This window comes from Lolium perenne, chromosome 7 (genome assembly GCF_019359855.2).
Source record: "Lolium perenne isolate Kyuss_39 chromosome 7, Kyuss_2.0, whole genome shotgun sequence".
Taxonomy (NCBI): domain Eukaryota; kingdom Viridiplantae; phylum Streptophyta; class Magnoliopsida; order Poales; family Poaceae; genus Lolium; species Lolium perenne.
The window spans coordinates 270,960,141-270,983,146 of record NC_067250.2 but is presented as its reverse complement, the minus strand read 5'-3'; the positions used below and the strand labels follow the sequence as shown (position 1 = coordinate 270,983,146).

Sequence of the window (23,006 nt, the reverse complement as noted above, 5' to 3'; positions counted from 1 at the left end):
AACGGTCTATTTAAATACCAAATCCAACATTTTCTTTCTTGTACCGTATTTTCTTTCTTTTACCACATGTAATCTCCTAAGTATCTAATGATGTGGTTTGTTTAATTCTCTAAAGTAACCATGTTCAAGCCTGGATGTCATCGGTTCTTACAATGTAAATAGATAGGATTCAACCGGTATACCACTACTCTGTGACATTTCTGTAACCAAAGCAGACAAACTGGAAAGAACGTATGGCGAAGTAAGAAACATCTGCAAGTTTAATTGGGAAGTGTTATCTCTTGACCTAGCAGTTTTTTTTAAGAACTATTCCATACAATCAGAAATTACTCATCTCGCTAAAAACGAATGTTCCTTATGAAATAACTTCAAAAAATCTGGAGCCATTCATGAAAAGTGTCTTCAAAAAGTCCTTACGAACAGTGATGTTATCTTTGCAGCTCACATAAATCATTGAACCAAACTTTCTACCAATTTGCTACCTGTGGAATAAATAAGAAACTAAGTAGACAACTTAGGAGCCGAATTATCTGGGTGTGATTCTCTTATCACAATCATCGGCCGGTGATGCTCCGCGCCACAGCAGGTCTCCTCTTCCTCCTCACTTGGACTATATTATCCCCCTTTGAATCTCCCTCTATGCATCTTCCTCTTCACCTCCGGTTCTCACTTGCTGCAGCAGACCAACCAAACAACACATGAACACACCTGAAAGAAAAGGAACACTGGAGAGAATAAAAAAGTACTAACACTGGAAATATTATGATACTATGTAAGCTCAAATCACCTAGTGGAGGAAGATTCTCATTTCTATTCGTTGAGCGGTCCCAAGACCTGAAAGAAATTGCAGCCAGGAAAGTCCACCAAGATTAAAATACTCCATTTGATATTACTGTTTCTTCTAAACCATTCAATCACCTAAACGAAATAGCCTACCGAAGCCTGAAAAAAGGGGCATGGAGAAACAAAAAAAAAAGCAATCTTATGAAAAGAGGTAAGAACTATGTTAAAATCCTCTCCTGTAAGCTTCCAATTTTTTTGGGTGCAGTTAAAATTAAACCAAGGAACTCAAAAGCTAACAAAGCTCCATTATGGACATATATATATATAGTATATAGTACATCAAGCACACGATTGCTAATTGCGTAGGAGGTATTGCACATAAATTAGAATTAGGAAAATGCTATGTTTTCCTCATAATAAACTTGGCCATGCATATCATCGATTTCTAAATCTAAATATGACATGAAGCATTCATTTTGAAAATCATTTTGATCATTTGACCACTACCGTCGCAGCAGCATATATGTGTTCCTCCTCTGTCCTAAAGTAAAAGAAATAAGGAGTATTTGAAGAAGCAAAAGAGAAGAATCACTTACCCTGTGATATTGGAGCATCACCTCAAGAAGTGTGCTTTTCTCGTTGGTTTCCCATGTCACCTGTACAAAGCAGCATAACATCATCTTTAGCATGGACCATTTTGAGAAAAATGAGATCTGCTGTAGTAATGAAATTTTAGAGAAACAAAAAAAAGAGACCACGAGGTAAATATGAATTAGAAACTTCTAATTTTCTTCACTACACAAATTGTAAAACTGAGATATGTGGGGAGTGAGAGGGAGGACAGAGGAGTACCAATCACACGATGTACTTAAAAAGTGCCCCTACTTCCCTTGTGAGAGCTACCTCACAAGAAAGAACCAAGCCACAATGTTTCTGGCTCCTCCACATCTCTACCTACTCCACTTTTGTAGTCTTGTTGCTCCATCTTTTTCTTTTCGTCCTCTTACTCCTCGTAGTTCTCACCGGCGTCTGCTGCTGAGCACCACCAAGGTGACCCCTGGAAAAGGCACGAGGATGCACATGAACAGTTAGTACACCAAAATAGCAAAGATAAGTAGAATATTAGCACGGAGAGCTAGGCCAACTGAAAAAATCAAATCTTTAACGAAGAAGCAACGACGGCGGGTATATGGCCCGAAGAATAGTTTTGATGGCCTGGTGGTAAAATGTTCCCCAACCAATATGTCATAGTGGCTACTGTCAATTGTTCACTTCAGCTATTCTATCCTAAAGAAATAGCAACAGCAGGTTCACTGCGAAATGTAAACAAATATCCAGAGCTTGGCATTAATCCCTACACGGTAATGTTAATGTCAAGCTAATAGTTCACTTGCAACAAATACCCAGATTCTTGACCAATACCCAGATTCTTGACCTGGGTTAAGAAATAAGAAATTGCAAAAGTTTACCTAGGTCATGAGACGATGACCGATATAGAGAGAACCCAGAGTGGTTTCAGCGAGGGCTCACCCACACCATGATGCCGTATCTTCTCGTTTTTTCTGTATCCGCCACTGCTAGCGCTGCCTCAGACCGTTACACGATGATGCCTCCTAGAAAAGATTTATAACATGTATAAAGAAGATGAAAACTCAAAGATGATCCGGCAAATACCCATTCCTTCTTTATAATTCTAACAAACTTTGTCTATAGAATTCCAAAGGCCCAACCAAAACTAAAAGCTGCCAATAAAAGTCTAATACAATCTAGATACATAAATTGTTACCATGAAGTTTATTTAAAGGTTCAGTTTTAAACAAATGTAAATTATCTAAATGACTAAATGGAAAAATGCAGCTATGTTAACAATGACAACCGTAGTATCCACCTAATTCCATGCACCATACTTCGTACAAATGAGAAACGATTGGCAGTGTGGTAGCAAGTACAAACAGCCAGATGTTTTACAACTGATATACGGACCAGTGCAGATTCTGCTGAAACTAATTTGAGCAAATAAACATACAAAAATTTGTTGGAGATATGCCCAAGAGGCAATAATAAAAGTGGTTATTATATATCTTTATGTTTATGATAAATGTTTATATATCATGCTATAATTGTATTAACCGAAACATTGATACATGTGTGATATGTGAACAACAAAGAGTCCCTAGTAAGCCTCTTAACTAGCTTGTTGATTAATGGATGATTAGTTTCATAATCATGAACATTTGATGTTATTAATAACAAGGTTATATCATTGTATGAATGATGTAATGGACACACCCAATTAAGCGTAGCATAAGATCACGTCATTAAGTTATTTGCTATAAGCTTTCGATACATAGTTACCTAGTCCTTTCGACCATGAGATCATGTAAATCACTTATACCGGAAAGGTACTTTGATTACATCAAACGCCACTGCGTAATTGGGTGGTTATAAAGGTGGGATTAAGTATCCGGAAAGCATGAGTTGAGGCATATGGATCAACAGTGGGATTTGTCCATCCCGATGACGGATAGATATACTCTGGGTCCTCTCGGTGGAATGTCGTCTAATGTCTTGCAAGCATATGAATAAGTTCATAAGAGACCACATACCACGGTACGAGTAAAGAGTACTTGTCAGGAGACGAGGTTGAACAAGGTATAGAGTGATACCGATGATCAAACCTCGGACAAGTAAAATATCGCGTGACAAAGGGAATTGGTATCGTATGTGAATGGTTCATTCGATCACTAAGTCATCGTTGAATATGTGGGAGCCATTATGGATCTCCAGATCCCGCTATTTGTTATTGGTCGGAGAGAGTTCTCACCCATGTCCACATAGTTCGCGAACCGTAGGGTGACACACTTAAGGTTTGATGTTGTAATAGTAGAACTTGAATATGGAATGGAGTTCGAAGTATTGTTCGAAGTCTCGGATGGGATCCCAGACATCACGAGGAGTTCCGGAATGGTCCGGAGAATAAGATTCATATATAGGAAGTCATTTTATAAGTTTGAAAATGATCCGGTGATTTTATGGAAGGTTCTAGAAGGTTCTAGAAAAGTCCGGAAGAAATCACTAAGGAAGGAGGAGTCCCGGTGGGACTCCACCTCCCATGGCCGGCCAACCCTAGAGGGGTGGAGTCCAAGGTGGACTCCACCAAGGGGGCCGGCCACCCCCCCTCATGGAAGGGTGGGAATCCCACTTGAGGTGGGAGTCCCACCTTGGGTAGGTTTCCCTACACATGGAAGGTTTTGGGTTGGGGTCTTATTCGAAGACTTGTAGTCCAACACTTGGGGGTTCCACCTATATAATGAGGAGCAAGGGGAGGGGCCCGGCCACACCAAAGCCATTGTGTCCGCACCCCCTCATAGAGGCCGGCCACCTCCCCCTCTCCCAAACCCTAGCCGCCCCCATCTCCTCCACCTCTCCCGCAACGCTTAGCGAAGCTCCGCAGGAGATCTCCATCGCCACCGCCACCACACCGTCGTGCTGCCGGATTCAAGGAGGAGCTACTACTTCCGCTGCCCGCTGGAACGGGGAGAAGGACGTCGTCTTCATCAACACCGAATGTGTGACCGAGTACGGAGGTGCTGCTCGATTGTGGCACCGTCAAGATCTTCTACGCGCTTTTGCAAGCGGCAAGTGATCGTCTACCGCAGTAACAAGAGCCTACTCTTGTAGGCTTTGGAAATCTTCAAGGGTGAGTCTCGATCATCCCCTCGTTGCTCCCGTCTTCTAGATTGCATCTTGGCTTGGATTGCGTTCTCGCGGTAGGAAATTTTTTGTTTTCTATGCAACGAATCCCTACAGTGGTATCAGAGCCGTGTCTATGCATAGATGGTTGCACGAGTAGAACACAATGGTTTTGTGGGCGTTGATGCTTTTGTTGTCTTTAGTTTGAGTACTTTGCATCTTTGTGGCGTAGTGGGATGAAGCGGCTCGGGCTAACTTTACATGACCGCGTTCATGAGACTTGCTCCTCGTTCGACATGCAACTTGTATTGCATAAGAGGCTTTGCGGGTGTCTGTCTCTCCTACTATAGTGAAGATTCAATTTACTCTTCTATTGACAACACTAGTATCACCGTTGTGGTTCATGTTCGTAGGTAGATTAGATCTCTCTCGAAAACCCTAAACCACGTAAAATATGCAAACCAAATTAGAGACGTCTAACTTGTTTTTGCAGGGTTTGGTGATGTGATATGGCCATAATGTGATGATGAATATGTATGAGATGATCATTATTGTATTGTGGCAACCGGCAGGAGCCTTATGGTTGTCTTTAAATTTCATGTTGAGTAGTATTTCAAAGAAGTTGTAATAGTTGCTACATGGGAGAACAATCATGAAGACGCCGCCATTAACCTTGATGCTACGCCGACGATGATGGAGATCATGCCCGATGATGATGGAGATCATGTCCGTGCTTTAGAGATGAAGATCAAAGGCGCAAAGACAAAAGGGCCATATCATATCACATATGAACTGCATGTGATGTTAATCCTTTTATGCATCTTATTTTGCTTAGATCGCGACGGTAGCATTATAAGATGATCCCTCTCACTAAAATATCAAGATAATAAAGTATTCATCCTTAGTAGCACCATTGCCAAGACTTGTCGTTTCGAAGCATCTCGTGATGATCGGGTGTGATAGAATCAACAAGTGCATACAACGGGTACAAGCCAGTTTTGCACATGCGGATACTAAGGTGGCCTTGACGAGCCTAGCATGTACAGACATGGTCTCGGAACACGTGATACCGAAAGGTAGAGCATGAATCATATGATTGATATGATGAACACTTTGAGTGTTCGCCATTGAAATTACATCTTGTCTCGTGATGATCGGACTTAGGTGTGGTGGATTTGGTTCGTGTGATCACTAAGACAATTCGAGGGATATTGTTTTGAGTGGGAGTTCACCTAGATTTTTAATTATGTTGAATTAAAATTTGAACTCAATTTGTCATAAACTTAGTCTAAACTATTGCAAATATATGTTGTAGATATGGCGTCCCCAATCAATTTTAACCAGTTCCTAGAGAAAGAAAAGCTTAAGAGCAACGGTAGCAACTTCACCGACTGGTTCCGTCATGTGAGGATCTTCCTCGCTGGTGGAAACCTGCAATATGTGCTTGATGCACCGCTAGGTGACCCTCCTGAAGAAACTGAAACCGATGAAGTAAAGAATGTTTACGCGACTCGGAAAGCTCGGTACTCTCAAGTTCAGTGTGCCATCCTATGCAGTCTGGAAGCCGATCTTCAAAAACGTTTTGAGCACCACGATCCTCATGAGTTGGTCAATGAGCTGAAAGCTATATTTGAAACTCATGCGGCCGTGGAATGCTATGAAGCATCGAAACACTTCTTCAGCTGCATTATGGAAGAAGGCAGCTCCGTTAGTGAGCACATGCTCATCATGACTGGGCATGCGAAGAAATTCAGTGACTTGGGAATAGTGATTCCTAACAGACTGGGGATTAATCGTGTCCTTCAATCATTGCCACCTAGTTACAAGAACTTTGTGATGAACTACAATATGCAGAACATGAACAAAGAGTTACCTGAACTCTTCGCCATGCTAAAAGCTGCTGAGATTGAGATCAAGAAAGAGCACCAAGTGTTGATGGTCAACAAGATCACCAGTTTCAAGAAACAGGGCAAGTCTAAGGGAAATTCAAGAAGGGTGGCAAGAAAGCTGCCACGCCTCCTATGAAACCTAAGAACGGCCCTAAGCCTGATGCTGGGTGCTATTACTGCAAGGAGAAGGGACACTGGAAGCGTAATTGCTCCAAGTATCTGGCTGATCTGAAGAGCGGCCTTGTCAAGAAGAAGAAAGAAGGTATATCTGATATACATGTTATAGATGTTTATCTCACTGGTTCTCGTACTAGTACCTGGGTATTTGATACTGGTTCGGTTGCTCATATTTGTAACTCGAAACAGGAACTAAAGAATAAACGAAGACTACTGAAGGATGAAGTGACGATGCGCGTTGGAAACGGATCCAAAGTCGATGTGATCGCTGTCGGCACACTTCCTCTACATCTACCCTCGGGATTAGTTTTAAGCCTAAATAATTATTATTTTGTACCCGCGTTGAGCATGAACATTATATCTGGATCTTGTTTAATGCAAGACGGTTATTCATTTAAGTTTGAGAATAATGGTTGTTCTATTTTTATGAATAATATCTTTTATGGTCGAGCACCTGAAAAGAATGGCTTATTTATGTTAGATCTCGATAGTAGTGATACACATATACATAACATTGATGCTAAGCGAATTAAATTGAATGATAATTCTACTTATATGTGGCACTGTCGTCTTGGTCATATTGGAGTGAAACACATGAAGAAACTCCATACCGATGGATTACTTGAATAGCTTGACTTTGAGTCACTTGCTAGATGCGAAGCATGTCTGATGGGAAAAATGACTAAGACTCCATTTTCTGGTATTATGGAGCGAGCTACTAACTTATTGGAAATCATACATACCGATATGTGCGGACCAATGAGTGTAGCATCGCGCGGTGGTTATCGTTATGTTCTAACCTTCACAGATGATCTGAGTAGATATGGGTATATCTATTTCATGAAACATAAATCCGAAACTTTCGAGAAGTTTAAGGAATTCCAAAGTGAAGTAGAAAATCAACGTAACAAGAAGATTAAATTTTTACGATCTGATCGCGGAGGTGAATATCTGAGTTATGAGTTTGGCATGCATTTAAAGAAATACGGAATACTTTCACAATTGACACCGCCGGGAACACCACAACGAAACGGTGTGTCCGAACGTCGTAATCAAACTCTCTTAGATATGGTTCGTTCTATGATGTCTCTTACTGATTTGCCGTTATCATTTTGGAGTTATGCATTAGAGACAGCCGCATTCACTTTAAATAAAGCACCATCAAAATCCGTTGAAACGACACCGTATGAATTATGGTTTAATAAGAAACCTAAGCTGTCGTTCCTTAAAGTTTGGGGTTGCGAAGCCTATGTAAAGAAGTTACAACCAGACAAGCTAGAACCCAAAGCGGAGAAATGCGTCTTCATAGGATACCCTAAGGAAACTATAGGGTACACTTTCTATCACAGATCCGAAGGCAAAATCTTTGTTGCTAAGAACGGAACCTTTCTTGAGAAAGAATTTCTCACTAAAGAAGTGACTGGAAGAAAAGTAGAACTCGATGAGATTGATGAATCTTTACTCATTGATCAGAGTAGCCCAGTACCGGAAGTTGTTCCTGTACTGCCTACACCGGCAACAGTTAAGCAAATGATAATGATCATGAAACTTCGAACGAGGAAGCTACTGAACCTCGCAGATCGACAAGGGAACGTGCCACTCCTGATTGGTATGATCCTTGTCTAAATGTCATGATTGTGGACAACAATGATGAAGACCCTGCGACGTATGAAGAAGCGATGATGAGCCCAGATTCCAACAAATGGCAAGAAGCCATGAAATCCGAAATGGGATCCATGTATGATAACAAAGTATGGACTTTGGTAGACTTACCTGATAGCCGCAAGGCTGTCGAGAATAAATGGATCTTCAAGAGAAAAACAAATGCTGATGGTAATATTACTGTCTATAAAGCTCGACTTGTCGCAAAGGGTTTCCGACAAATTCAAGGAGTTGACTACGATGAGACTTTCTCACCTGTAGCGAAGCTAAAATCTGTGAGGATTTTGTTAGCAATAGCTGCATTTTTCGATTATGAGATTTGGCAGATGGATGTCAAAACGGCGTTCCTTAATGGAGACATTGAGGAAGAGTTGTATATGGTACAACCCAAAGGTTTTGTCGATCCTAAAAATGCTGACAAAGTATGCAAACTTCAGCGTTCAATTTATGGACTGAAGCAAGCATCGAGAAGTTGGAACCGACGCTTTGATAAGGTGATCAAAGACTTCGGGTTTATACAGTGTCATGGAGAGGCCTGTATTTACAAGAAAGTGAGTGGGAGCTCTGTAGCATTCCTGATATTATATGTGGATGACATATTATTGATTGGGAATGATATAGAACTATTAAGCAGTGTAAAAGGTTATTTGAATAATAGTTTTTCAATGAAAGACCTTGTTGAAGCATCGTATATATTAGTGATACGCGTACAGCACGCGTCCGTTGGGAACCCCAAGAGGAAGGTGTGATGCGTACAGTGGCAAGTTTTCCCTCAGTATGAAACCAAGGTTTATCGAACCAGTAGGAGCCAAGAAGCATGTTGAAGGTTGATGGCGGCGAGATGTAGTGCGGCGCAACACTAGGGATTCCGGCGCCAACGTGGAACCTGCACAACACAAACCAAGTACTTTGCCCCAACGAAACAGCGAGGTTGTCAATCTCACCGGCTTGCTGTAACAAAGGATTAGATGTATAGTGTGGATGATGATTGTTTGCAGAGAACAGTAGAACAAGTATTGCAGTAGATTGTATTTCAGTATAGAGAATTGGACCGGGATCCACAGTTCACTAGAGGTGTCTCTCCCATAAGATAAACAGCATGTTGGGTGAACAAATTACAGTTGGGCAATTGACAAATAGAGAGGGCATGACCATGCACATACATATTATGATGAGTATAGTGAGATTTAATTGGGCATTACGACAAAGTACATAGACCGCTATCCAGCATGCATCTATGCCTAAAAAGTCCACCATCAGGTTATCATCCGAACCCCTTCCAGTATTAAGTTGCTAACAACAGACAATTGCATCCTCGGACATAGCATCAATGTTTTACCCCTAGTGGCAACAGCACATCCATAACCTTAGATATTTCTGTCACTTCCCCAGATTCACGGAGACATGAACCCACTATCGAGCATAAATACCCCCTCTTGGAGTTACTAGCAAAAAGTTGGCCAGAGCCTCTACTAATAACGGAGAGCATGCAAGATCATAAACAACACATAGATATAAATTGATAATCAACATAACAAGTATTCTCTATTCATCGGATCCCAACAAACACAACATATAGAATTACAGATAGATGATCTTGATCATGTTCGGCAGCTCACAAGACCCGACAATTAAGCACAATGAGGAGAAGACAACCATCTAGCTACTGCTATGGACCCATAGTCCAGGGGTAGACTACTCACACATCACTCCGGAGGCGACCATGGCGTAGAGTCCTCCGGGAGATGATTCCCCTCTCCGGCAGGGTGCCGGAGGCGATCTCCTGAATCCCCCGAGATGGGATTGGCGGCGGCGGCGTCTCTGGAAGGTTTTCCGTATCGTGGCTCTCGGTACTGGGGGTTTCGCGATGAAGGCTATTTGTAGGCGGGAGGGTAGGTCAGGGGGCGTCGCGAGGGGCCCAGGAGACAGGTTGGCGCGGCCAAGGGTGGGGCCGCGCCGCCTACCCTCCTGGCCACCTCGTGGCCCCACTTCGTTGACTCTTCGGTCTTCTGGAAGCTTCGTGGCAAAATAGGACCCTGGGCGTTGATTTCGTCCAATTCCGAGAATATTTCCTTACTAGGATTTCTGAAACCAAAAACAGCACAAAACAGCAACCGGCACTTCGGCATCTTGTTAATAGGTTAGTTCCAGAAAATGCATAAATATGACATAAAGTGTGCATAAAACATGTAGATATCATCAATAATGTGGCATGGAACATAAGAAATTATCGATACGTCGGAGACGTATCAGCATCCCCAAGCTTAGTTTATGCTCGTCCCGAGCAGGTAAACGATAAACAAAGATAATTTCTGGAGTGACATGCCATCATAACCTTGATCATACTATTGTAAGCATATGTAGTGAATGCAGCGATCAAAAAAATGTATATGACATGAGTAAACAAATGAACCATATAGCAAAGACTTTTCATGAATAGTACTTCAAGACAAGCATCAATAAGTCTTGCATAAGAGTTAACTCATAAAGCAATAATTCAAAGTAAAGGTATTGAAGCAACACAAAGGAAGATTAAGTTTCAGCGGTTGCTTTCAACTTATAACATGTATATCTCATGGATATTGTCAATGTAAAGTAATATAACAAGTGCAATATGCAAGTATGTAGGAATCAATGCAAAGTTCACACAAGTGTTTGCTTCTTGAGGTGGAGAGAAATAGGTAAACTGACTCAACAATAAAAGTAGAAGAATGGTCCTTCAAAGAGGAAAGCATCGATTGCTATATTTGTGCTAGAGCTTTGATTTTGAAAACAAGAAACAATTTTGTCAACGGTAGTAATAAAGCATATGTGTTATGTAAATTATATCTTACAAGTTGCAAGCCTCATGCATAGTATACTAATAGTGCCCGCACCTTGTCCTAATTAGCTTGGATTCCCGGGATTATCGCAATGCACATGTTTTAACCAAGTGTCACAAAGGGGTACCTCTATGCCGCCTGTACAAAGGTCTAAGGAGAAAGCTCGCATTGGATTTCTCGCTATTGATTATTCTCAACTTAGACATCCATACCGGGACAACATAGACAACAGATAATGGACTCCTCTTTTATGCATAAGCATGTAGCAACAATTAATTTTCTCATATAAGATTGAGGATATATGTCCAAAACTGAAACTTCCACCATGGATCATGGCTTTAGTTAGCGGCCCAATGTTCTTCTCTAACAATATGCACGCTCTAACCATAAGGTGGTAAATCTCCCTTACTTCAGACAAGACGAACATGCATAGCAACTCACATGATATTCAACAAAGAGTAGTTGATGGCGTCCCCAGGAACATGGTTATCGCACAACAAGCAACTTAATAAGAGATAAAGTGCATAAGTACATATTCAATACCACAATAGTTTTTAAGCTATTTGTCCCATGAGCTATATATTGTAAAGGTAGAGGATAGAAATTTAAAGGTAGCACTCAAGCAATTTACTTTGGAATGGCGGAGAAATACCATGTAGTAGGTAGGTATGGTGGACACAAATGGCATAGTGGTTGGCTCAAGTATTTTGGATGCATGAGAAGTATTCCCTCTCGATACAAGTTTTAGGCTAGCAAGGCTATTTGAAACAAACACAAGGATGAAGCGGTGCAGCAAAACTCACATAAAAGACATATTGTAAACATTATAAGACTCTACACCGTCTTCCTTGTTGTTCAAACTCAATACTAGAAATTATCTAGACTTTAGAGAGACCAAATATGCAAACCAAATTTTAGCATGCTCTATGTATTTCTTCATTAATAGGTACAAAGTATATGATGCAAGAGCTTAAACATGAGCACAACAATTGCCAAGTATCACATTATCCAAGACATTTTAGCAATTACTACATGTAGCATTTTCCAATTCCAACCATATAACAATTTAACGAAGAAGAAACTTCGCCATGAATATTATGAGTAGAGCCTAAGGACATATTTGTCCATATGCTACAGCGGAGCGTGTCTCTCTCCCACACAAAGAATGCTAGGATCCATTTTATTCAAAAAAAACAAAAACAAAAACAAACCGACGCTCCAAGCAAAGCACATAAGATGTGACGGAATAAAAATATAGTTTCAGGGGAGGAACCTGATAATGTTGTCGATGAAGAAGGGGATGCCTTGGGCATACCCAAGCTTAGACGCTTGAGTCTTCTTGATATATGCAGGGGTGAACCACCGGGGCATCCCCAAGCTTAGAGCTTTCACTCTCCTTGATCATGTTGTATCATCTCCCTCTCTTGATCCTTGAAAACATCCTCCACACCAAACTCAAAACAACTCATTAGAGAGTTAGTGCACAATCAAAATATACATGTTCAGAGGTGACATGATCATTCTTAACACTTCTGGACATTGCACAAAGCTACTGAAAGTCAATGGAATCGAAATATCCATCGAACATAGCAAAATAGGCGATGCGAAATAAAAGGCAGAATCTGTCAAAAACAGAACAGTTCGTAATGACTAATTTTATTGGGGCAGCAGACTTGCTCAAATGAAAATGCTCAAATTGAATGAAAGTTGCGTACATATCTGAGGATCACTCACGTAAATTGGCTTAATTTTCTGATTTACCTACAGAGAATTAGGCCCAGATTCGTGACAGCAAAGAAATCTGTTTCTGCGCAGTAATCCAAATCTAGTATGAACCTTACTATCAACGACTTTACTTGGCACAACAAAACACTAAACTAAGATAAGGAGAGGTTGCTACAGTAGTAAACAACTTCCAAGACACAAATATAAAACAAAGTACTGTAGTAAAAAAAACATGGGTTATCTCCCATAAGCGCTTTTCTTTAACGCCTTTCAGCTAGGCGCAGAAAGTGTGTATCAAGTATTATCAAGAGACGAAGTGTCAACATCATAATTTGTTCTAATAATAGAATCAAAAGGTAACTTCATTCTCTTTCTAGGGAAGTGTTCCATACCTTTCTTGAGAGGAAATTGATATTTAATATTACCTTCCTTCATATCAATGATAGCACCAACAGTTCGAAGAAAAGGTCTTCCCAATATAATGGGACAAGATGCATTGCATTCAATATCCAAGACAACAAAATCAACGGGGACAAGGTTATTGTTAACGGTAATGCGAACATTATCAACTTTCCCCAAAGGTTTCTTTGTAGAATGATCAGCAAGATTAACATCCAAATAACAATTTTTCAATGGTGGCAAGTCAAGCATATTATAGATTTTCTTAGGCATAACAGAAATACTTGCACCAAGATCACATAAAGCATTACAATCAAAATAATTGACCTTCATCTTAATGATGGGATCCCAACCATCCTCTAGCTTCCTAGGAATAGAAGCTTCGCGTTCTAGTTTCTCTTCTCTAGCTTTTATGAGAGCATTTGTAATATGTTTCGTGAAAGCCAAATTTATAGCACTAGCATTAGGACTTTTAACAAGTTTTTGTAAGAACTTTATAACTTCAGAGATGTGGCAATCATTAAAATTGAAACCATTATAATCTAAAGCAATGGGATCATCATCCCCAATGTTGGAAAAAATTTCAGCAGTTTTATCACAGGCAGTTTCAGCAGTTTTTAGCAGTTTCAGGCAGTTTCTCGCGCTTTGCATTAGAAGTGGAAACATTGCTAACACCAATTCTTTTATTAGTAATAGTAGGAGGTGCAGCAACTTGTGTAGTATTAGCATTACTAGTGATGGTTATAGTCCAAACTTTAGCTATATTATCTTCTTTTTCATTTTCTTCTCTTTCCCACCTAGCACGCAATTCGGCCATCAATCTTATATTCTCATTAATTCTAACTTGGATGGCATTTGCTGTAGTAACAATTTTATTATGATGATTTTCATTAGGCATAACTTTCGATTTCAAAAGATCAACATCAGCAGCAAGACTATCGACTTTAGAAGCAAGTATATCAATTTTCCCAAGCTTTTCTTCAACAGATTTGTTAAAAGCAGTTTGTGTACTAATAAATTCTTTAAGCATGGCTTCAAGTCCAGGGGGTGTGTTCCTATTATTGTTGTAAGAATTCCCATAAGAATTACCATAGCCGTTGCCATTATTATAAGGATATGGCCTATAGTTGTTACTAGAATTGTTCCGGTAAGCATTGTTGTTGAAATTATTATTTTTAATGAAGTTTACATCAACATGTTCTTCTTGGGCAACCAATGAAGCTAACGGAACATTATTAGGATCAACATTAGTCCTACCATTCACAAGCATAGACATAATAGCATCAATCTTATCACTCAAGGAAGAGGTTTCTTCGACAGAATTTACCTTCTTACCTTGTGGAGCTCTTTCCGTGTGCCATTCAGAGTAATTGATCATCATATTATCAAGAAGCTTTGTTGCCTCGCCAAGAGTGATGGACATAAAGGTACCTCCAGCAGCTGAATCCAATAGGTTCCGCGAAGAAAAATTCAGTCCTGCATAAAAGGTTTGGATGATCATCCAAGTAGTCAGTCCATGGGTTGGGCAATTTTTAACCAAAGATTTCATTCTTTCCCATGCTTGTGCAACATGTTCAGTATCTAATTGTTTAAAATTCATTATGCTACTCCTCAAAGATATAATTTTAGCAGGGGGATAATATCTACCAATAAAAGCATCCTTGCATTTAGTCCATGAATCAATACTATTCTTAGGCAGAGATAGCAACCAATCTTTAGCTCTTCCTCTTAATGAGAAAGGGAACAATTTTAATTTTATAATATCACCATCTACATCTTTATACTTTTGCATTTCACATAGTTCAACAAAATTATTGAGATGGGCAGCAGCATCATCAGAACTAACACCAGAAAATTGCTCTCGCATAACAAGATTCAGTAAAGCAGGTTTAATTTCAAAGAATTCTGCTGTAGTAGCAGGTGGAGCAATAGGTGTGCATAAGAAATCATTATTATTTGTGGTTGTGAAGTCACACAACTTAGTATTTTCAGGAGTACCCATTTTAGCAATAGTAAATAAAGCAAACTAGATAAAGTAAATGCAAGTAACTAATTTTTTTGTGTTTTTGATATAGCAAACAAGATAGCAAATAAAGTAAAACTAGCAACTAATTTTTTTGTATTTTGATTTAGTGCAGCAAACAAAGTAGTAAATAAAACTAAGCAAGACAAAAACAAAGTAAAGAGATTGGGATGTGGAGACTCCCCTTGCAGCGTGTCTTGATCTCCCCGGCAACGGCGCCAGAAAAAGAGCTTGATACGCGTACAGCACGCGTCCGTTGGGAACCCCAAGAGGAAGGTGTGATGCGTACAGCGGCAAGTTTTCCCTCAGTATGAAACCAAGGTTTATCGAACTAGTAGGAGCCAAGAAGCACGTTGAAGGTTGATGGCGGCGAGATGTAGTGCGGCGCAACACCAGGGATTCCGGCGCCAACGTGGAACCTGCACAACACAAACCAAGTACTTTGTCCCAACAAAACAGCGAGGTTGTCAATCTCACCGGCTTGCTGTAACAATGGATTAGATGTATAGTGTGGATGATGATTGTTTGCAGAGAACAGTAGAACAAGTATTGCAGTAGATTATATTTCAGTATAGAGAATTGGACCGGGGTCCACAGTTCACTAGAGGTGTCTCTCCCATAAGATAAACAGCATGTTGGGTGAACAAATTACAGTTGGGCAATTGACAAATAGAGAGGGCATGACCATGCACATACATATTATGATGAGTATAGTGAGATTTAATTGGGCATTACGACAAAGTACATAGACCGCTATCCAGCATGCATCTATGCCTAAAAAGTCCACCTTCAGGTTATCATCCGAACCCCTTCCAGTATTAAGTTGCTAACAACAGACAATTGCATTAAGTATTGCGCGTAATGTAATCAATAACTACATCCTCGGGCATAGCATCAATGTTTTACCCCTAGTGGCAACAACACATCCATAACCTTAGAGATTTCTGTCACTTCCCCAGATTCACGGAGACATGAACCCACTATCGAGCATAAATACCCCCTCTTGGAGTTACTAGCTAAAACTTGGCCAGAGCCTCTACTAATAACGGAGAGCATGCAAGATCATAAACAACACATAGATATAAATTGATAATCAACATAACAAGTATTCTCTATTCATCGGATCCCAACAAACACAACATATAGAATTACAGATAGATGATCTTGATCATGTTCGGCAGCTCACAAGACCCGACAATTAAGCACAATGAGGAGAAGACAGCCATCTAGCTACTGCTATGGACCCATAGTCCAGGGGTAGACTACTCACACATCACTCCGGAGGCGACCATGGCGGCGTAGAGTCCTCCGGGAGATGATTCCCCTCTCCGGCAGGGTGCCGGAGGCGATCTCCTAAATCCCCCGAGATGGGATTGGCGGCGGCGGCGTCTCTGGAAGGTTTTCCGTATCGTGGCTCTCGGTACTGGGGGTTTCGCGACGAAGGCTATTTGTAGGCGGAAGGGTAGGTCAGGGGGCGTCGCGAGGGGCCCAGGAGACAGGCTGGCGCGGCCAAGGGTGGGGCCGCGCCGCCTACCCTCCTGGCCACCTCGTGGCCCCACTTTGTTGACTCTTCGGTCTTCTGGAAGCTTCGTGGCAAAATAGGACCCTGGGCGTTGATTTCGTCCAATTCCGAGAATATTTCCTTACTAGGATTTCTGAAACCAAAAACAGCAGAAAACAGCAACTGGCACTTCGGCATCTTGTTAATAGGTTAGTTCCAGAAAATGCATAAATATGACATAAAGTGTGCATAAAACATGTAGATATCATCAATAATGTGGCATGGAACATAAGAAATTATCGATACGTCGAAGACGTATCAATTAGGCATCAAGATTTATAGAGATAGATCAAGACCCCTAATAGGGCTATCACAGAGTACATACCTGGACAAGATTCTAAAGAAGTTTAGAATTGACGAAAGTAAGAAAGGGTTCTTACCTATGTTACCAGGCAAGGTCTTGAGTAAGACTCAAGGACCGGCTACGGCAGAAGAAAGAGAAAGGATGAGTCAGATCCCCTATGCCTCGGCAGTAGGCTCTATTATGTATGCCATGCTATGTACTAGACCGGATATAGCACATGCTGTTAGTTTGACTAGTAGATATCAAAGTGATCCAGGGATGGAACACTGGACAGCGGTCAAGAATATCCTGAAGTACTTAAAAAGAACTAAGGATATGTTTCTTTGTTATGGAGGTGACCAAGAGCTCGTTGTAAACGGTTACACCGATGCAAGTTGGAACACTAATCCTGATGACTCTAAGTCACAGTCTGAGTACGTGTTTATATTGAATGGTGCTGCAGTAAGCTGGGCAAGCTCGAAGCAGTGCACGGTGGCGAAGTCTTCAACAGAATCAGAGTACATAGCGGCTTCAGAGGCTTCATCAGAAGTGGTATGGATGAAGAGGTTCATTGTAGAGCTCGGTGTGGTTCCTAGTGCATTGGACCCACTAGTCATCTACTGTGACAACATGGGTGCCATCGCCAATGCACAAGAACCAAGGTCACACAAGAGGCTGAAGCATATCAAGCTGCGTTATCACTCGATTCGCGAGTACATTGAAGATGGAGAAGTAAAGATTTTCAAAGTACACACTGATCTGAATGTAGCAGATCTGTTGACTAAAGCTCTCCCTAGGGCAAAAGCATGACCCACACCAGAATGCCATGGGTGTTAGGTACCTTACAATGTAATCTAGATTATTGACTCTAGTGCAAGTGGGAGACTGTTGGAGATATGCCCAAGAGGCAATAATAAAAGTGGTTATTATATATCTTTATGTTTATGATAAATGTTTATATATCATGCTATAATTGTATTAACCGAAACATTGATACATGTGTGATATGTGAACAACAAAGAGTCCCTAGTAAGCCTCTTAACTAGCTTGTTGATTAATGGATGATTAGTTTCATAATCATGAACATTGGATGTTATTAATAACAAGGTTATATCATTGTATGAATGATGTAATGGACACACCTAATTAAGCGTAGCATAAGATCACGTCATTAAGTTATTTGCTATAAGCTTTCGATACATAGTTACCTAGTCCTTTCGACCATGAGATCATGTAAATCACTTATACCGGAAAGGTACTTTGATTACATCAAACGCCACTGCGTAAATGGGTGGTTATAAAGGTGGGATTAAGTATCCGGAAAGCATGAGTTGAGGCATATGGATCAACAGTGGGATTTGTCCATCCCGATGACGGATAGATATACTCTGGGTCCTCTCGGTGGAATGTCGTCTAATGTCTTGCAAGCATATGAATAAGTTCATAAGAGACCACATACCACGGTACGAGTAAAGAGTACTTGTCAGGAGACGAGGTTGAACAAGGTATAGAGTGATACCGATGATCAAACCTCGGACAAGTAAAATATCGCGTGACAAAGGGAATTGGTATCGTATGTGAATGGTTCATTCGATCACTAAGTCATCGTTGAATATGTGGGAGCCATTATGGATCTCCAGATCCCGCTATTGGTTATTGGTCGGAGAGAGTTCTCACCCATGTCCACATAGTTCGCGAACCGTAGGGTGACACACTTAAGGTTTGATATTGTAATAGTAGAACTTGAATATGGAATGGAGTTCGAAGTATTGTTCGAAGTCTCGGATGGGATCCCGGACATCACGAGGAGTTCCGGAATGGTCCGGAGAATAAGATTCATATGTAGGAAGTCATTTTATAAGTTTGAAAATGATCCGGTGATTTTATGGAAGGTTCTAGAAGGTTCTAGAAAAGTCCGAAAGAAATCACTAAGGAAGGAGGAGTCCCGGAGGGACTCCACCTCCCATGGCCGGCCAACCCTAGAGGCGTGGAGTCCAAGGTGGACTCCACCAAGGGGGGTGGCCACCCCCCCTCATGGAAGGGTGGGAATCCCACTTGAGGTGGGAGTCCCACCTTGGGTAGGTTTCCCTACACATGGAAGGTTTTGGGTTGGGGTCTTATTCGAAGACTTGTAGTCCAACACTTGGGGGTTCCACCTATATAATGAGGAGCAAGGGGAGGGGGCCGGCCACACCAAAGCCATTGTGGCCGCACCCCCTCATAGTGGCCGGCCACCTCCCCCTCTCCCAAACCCTAGCCGCCCCCATCTCCTCCACCTCTCTCGCAACGCTTAGCGAAGCTCCGCCGGAGATCTCCATCGCCACCGCCACCACGCCGTCGTGCTGCCGGATTCAAGGAGGAGTTACTACTTCCGCTGCCCGCTGGAACGGGGAGAAGGACATCGTCTTCATCAACACCGAACGTGTGACCGAGTACGGAGGTGCTGCCCGATTGTGGCACCGTCAAGATCTTCTACGCGCTTTTGCAAGCAGCAAGTGATCGTCTACCGCAGCAACAAGAGCCTACTCTTGTAGGCTTTGGAAATCTTCAAGGGTGAGTCTCGATCATCCCCTCGTTGCTCCCGTCTTCTAGATTGCATCTTGGCTTGGATTGCGTTCTCGCGGTAGGAATTTTTTTGTTTTCTATGCAACGAATCCCTACAAAATTATACCTTGAATACAACAAGATATTAGCTGCCATCATGTAAATTGTGGAGCAAATAGATAAGCAAAGCCCAACAAGGCATCGTACCGCCTTAGAAGCTAGTGCGAGGATATCATACAACTCCTCTGCCTTATACCACTTGATTTGCAACACGGCGCATACACCTCGTTGTGTTCTTCTAGCAACACGCCTTGATGGCAGCATCGCCCTCTCTAACATCATCATCAAGCCATCTGAGCCAGGCCCCCACATGGTGAATTGCGGCATCTCTCCTCGGCTCGGTATACTCACATGTCTCTTCGGTGAATCAGTGAAAATCCACAACATCGGCTTTAAATCTAAGAAATGGTTTTTGAAATATAGAATGATACCTGAGAGGTATCACTTTATTTCAGAAATTATTGTAGACAAAAGTCGGCGCTGCACAAAATTCAGAGGAACTTGATCTTTAAATCTAAGAGATGTCTCACAGATGCCTTTTATTTGCCACCAAGAGCAATCACATGTAAGCAGATATCTCACAAGACTATGTTCAGCATACACAAAAATCACAGCCACACGCTAAGAAAATTAATGCAAGGAATGGATTGAATGAAACACATAGGCTCACCTCAGAATGACCCATCTCTACAGAGGCAGCATTACCAAACATGGTCAGGTGATGTTTTGACTTGTCAAACCCAAAGGTGGAGCAACCATGGCTCAGCAGCGAACGTTGATGGGAGAGATGGACCACGCCACCGTGACATCTGTCACTGATAATCCGGCGATGGCTGGCATATCCCACCACTGGACCACTGTAATGTTGCTGATGGTGTAGTCAGGCTGAGTTGTTTTGGTGTGCATCCTAAACCTGAAAGATTTAGTAGCAGACAAATTAGTTAAACTGGGGTAAGCATTGCAAAAAACAGAAGCGACCAAACTCTGGAGCTCACAAAAATTTAGTAGCACAGGCTCGCTATGCAAAGAATAAAAGGCGTCTAAAACATCTACCTTGCTCAGATAAATGCAGCAATAGCAATGATACAAATATGCAAAGGCTGCATAATTTGATTACAGTAGCACCACAAGCTACCCTCAGGTGGATGTAATATTATCAATTGTGATTAGCTAAACAGAAACACCAGATGCCAGCACGTTTAATGTCAAAATGGTTGGATTAGTACAATAGAACCTGCGCACACAACACTAACTTTTGATCCGAAACACTAAACTCCGGTCTTGCAATTATATACATATCGTAAGAAACATTTAATGGTTGTTGTACAAAATTATATAGGTTAACAATTTATGTAACATCATTATAGTACTTAAGCATTTGTATATTCAACTACAGAGCATAGATTCCAGAATAAATAAATCAAAGCTAATTTAACTTTTAGACAATTGCTAACTCGAGCCAAATCCTAACCAAAAGCAAAAGCAAGTAATAATTCATCTAACATAAATGAGAAATAAAGAGAGCATTTCTACCTGGGGCTTGGACCATCGATCCAGAAGTGGCATCGTTGTCCATAGCCGTGTTGCCTCATTGAAACATCTAGGGTCAAAGGGAATAAGCAGTATGCTTTCTTGATGTTTTCTTGAATACTAAACGTGCCTTTCAAGGCTGAAAACATAACATCTTGCAACCATACCATGTCCTTCCTAAAACCATCAACTTTTCAATCACATGAAATGCCCTACATGAAGAGGGAACAAAGCCGGCCTCTGTAATCGGCTGCTACCACCGTGGACCTCCTCTTACTCTGTGAGCCACCAATCACTGGAGAGAGAGAGAGGGAGAGAGAGATGGACCTGCACGTCAAGGTCGAGCGTGGTGGCGGTGGAGGCCGAACCCCTCCGTCGGTCCACATCTCTCTCGCTTGCTCCCCCACATCAAGCTCTGCCTCCTCTAACCATGGCACACTGCTGCCCTTCCCCTCCTCCCGGCGGCCATCCATGTGCTCCTCCCAGCGAACGAAGGCCTCCCGGTGACCGGAGGCCAGGATCCTTGACGGCGCCTCGGGGCCGCGGCTGGTTCTTCTCCAGTACCGGAGGAGCAGGGAGAGGCAACGGGGAGAGGAGAGCACGAGCGAGGCAGGGAAGAGGCGGGGTGGCGGCGGCGCCGGCCTAGAGGAGGAGGCGGGGTGGCAGCAGCGTAGAGGAGGCGGCGTAGAGGAGGCGGCGGGGATGGGAGCGCGAGGGAGAGGAGGACGCGTGGCGCCACGATTCTTCCGCCCAGCCGGTCCTCCCACCGCGCGGCGGTGCGCTCTGACGTGGACGAGGACAGCATGGAGGTCATCGCGGGAGGAGGAACCGACGCCGCGGCGATGAAGACGCCCACCGGCGGTGTGGTGCCGCGAGAGCAGTGCTCAGCCGCGAGGTCAAGCCCCGAGCGCGGCGGCTGCGATGGGAAGGGGATTGGGGGAGGACTATCCTAGGGTCCGGTTGGGACGCTAAATAGTGCCGGAGTGCTCCATGGGGAACGGCTAAGATGCGCCAGATGAAAAGATCCGACGGCTCACAAGCGCTACTCGATGTGAGGCCCCCTATGGGGGGCATCAATTATACCTTTAGATAGAGCGTCATCATAATCCATTGAAATGACACCATATGAGTTATGGCATGGGTATAAACCCTAATAGTCCTTCCTTAAATTTTGGTATGCGTAGCATAAGTAAATAAGTTTACAAGCAAAATCGGATGAATGTCTTTGTTGGTTATCCCAGAGAATTGATTGGGAATTCTTTCCACTATGGAGTCAAAGACAAAAGTGTTTGTCGATGTGTCTTACTTATTGAAAATGCACTTGCTTTTCATTGTCACATGATCATCATGTTGAAGATGCAGTCTTTGCATTGTTCGGGCTATGTCACCGGAGGTGTACGACAACTCCTCCATTGTTGATCCTCAGATTCAACAATGCAGACGCCCCTAGCTTGAGCTCGGTGAAGGTTATTCGATATCTACAGCTCAACTTTACACCTCGTCTCGTGTGCATATTCCAGAAAGACCGTTGGGAAAGCCACCTGCGGGGCATCAACTGGATCGCACCTCTATCGAGGCCCTTGGAGATTACAGATGCGGCAATTTCGAGTCTAGGTTGTGGACGGATGAAAGAACGCCCGTATGGTTCCATTTGTGATCTTCAGCATCTTTTTCTTGAGTTTAGATCATCTTCTGGTCATGTGCAGCTAGGCACCTATCTTTGTTTCTCTACTTTCGAGAGCTATGTAATGAAGTACTATGTCAATATATCATGCTTTGTTAAAAAAAAAAAAATGGCAGGAGAGTTCCATCTGTCACATGCAACTTAGCATGAGTCGTCCAGCACCAGAATGAT

General features: G+C 42.2%; 1 long non-coding RNA gene across 1 annotated transcript; it reads right to left on the bottom strand.

The window, feature by feature from the left end:
• Positions 1 to 793: 793 nt before the first annotated feature.
• On the bottom strand, positions 794 to 1,827 carry LOC127311757 (uncharacterized). Its single transcript, XR_007857854.2, has 3 exons — positions 1,636 to 1,827; positions 1,380 to 1,439; positions 794 to 834 (listed from the first exon to the last, which is right to left on the bottom strand). It is a non-coding gene; the product is annotated as an uncharacterized lncRNA (long non-coding RNA).
• Between the last annotated feature and the right edge of the window lie 21,179 nt (positions 1,828 to 23,006).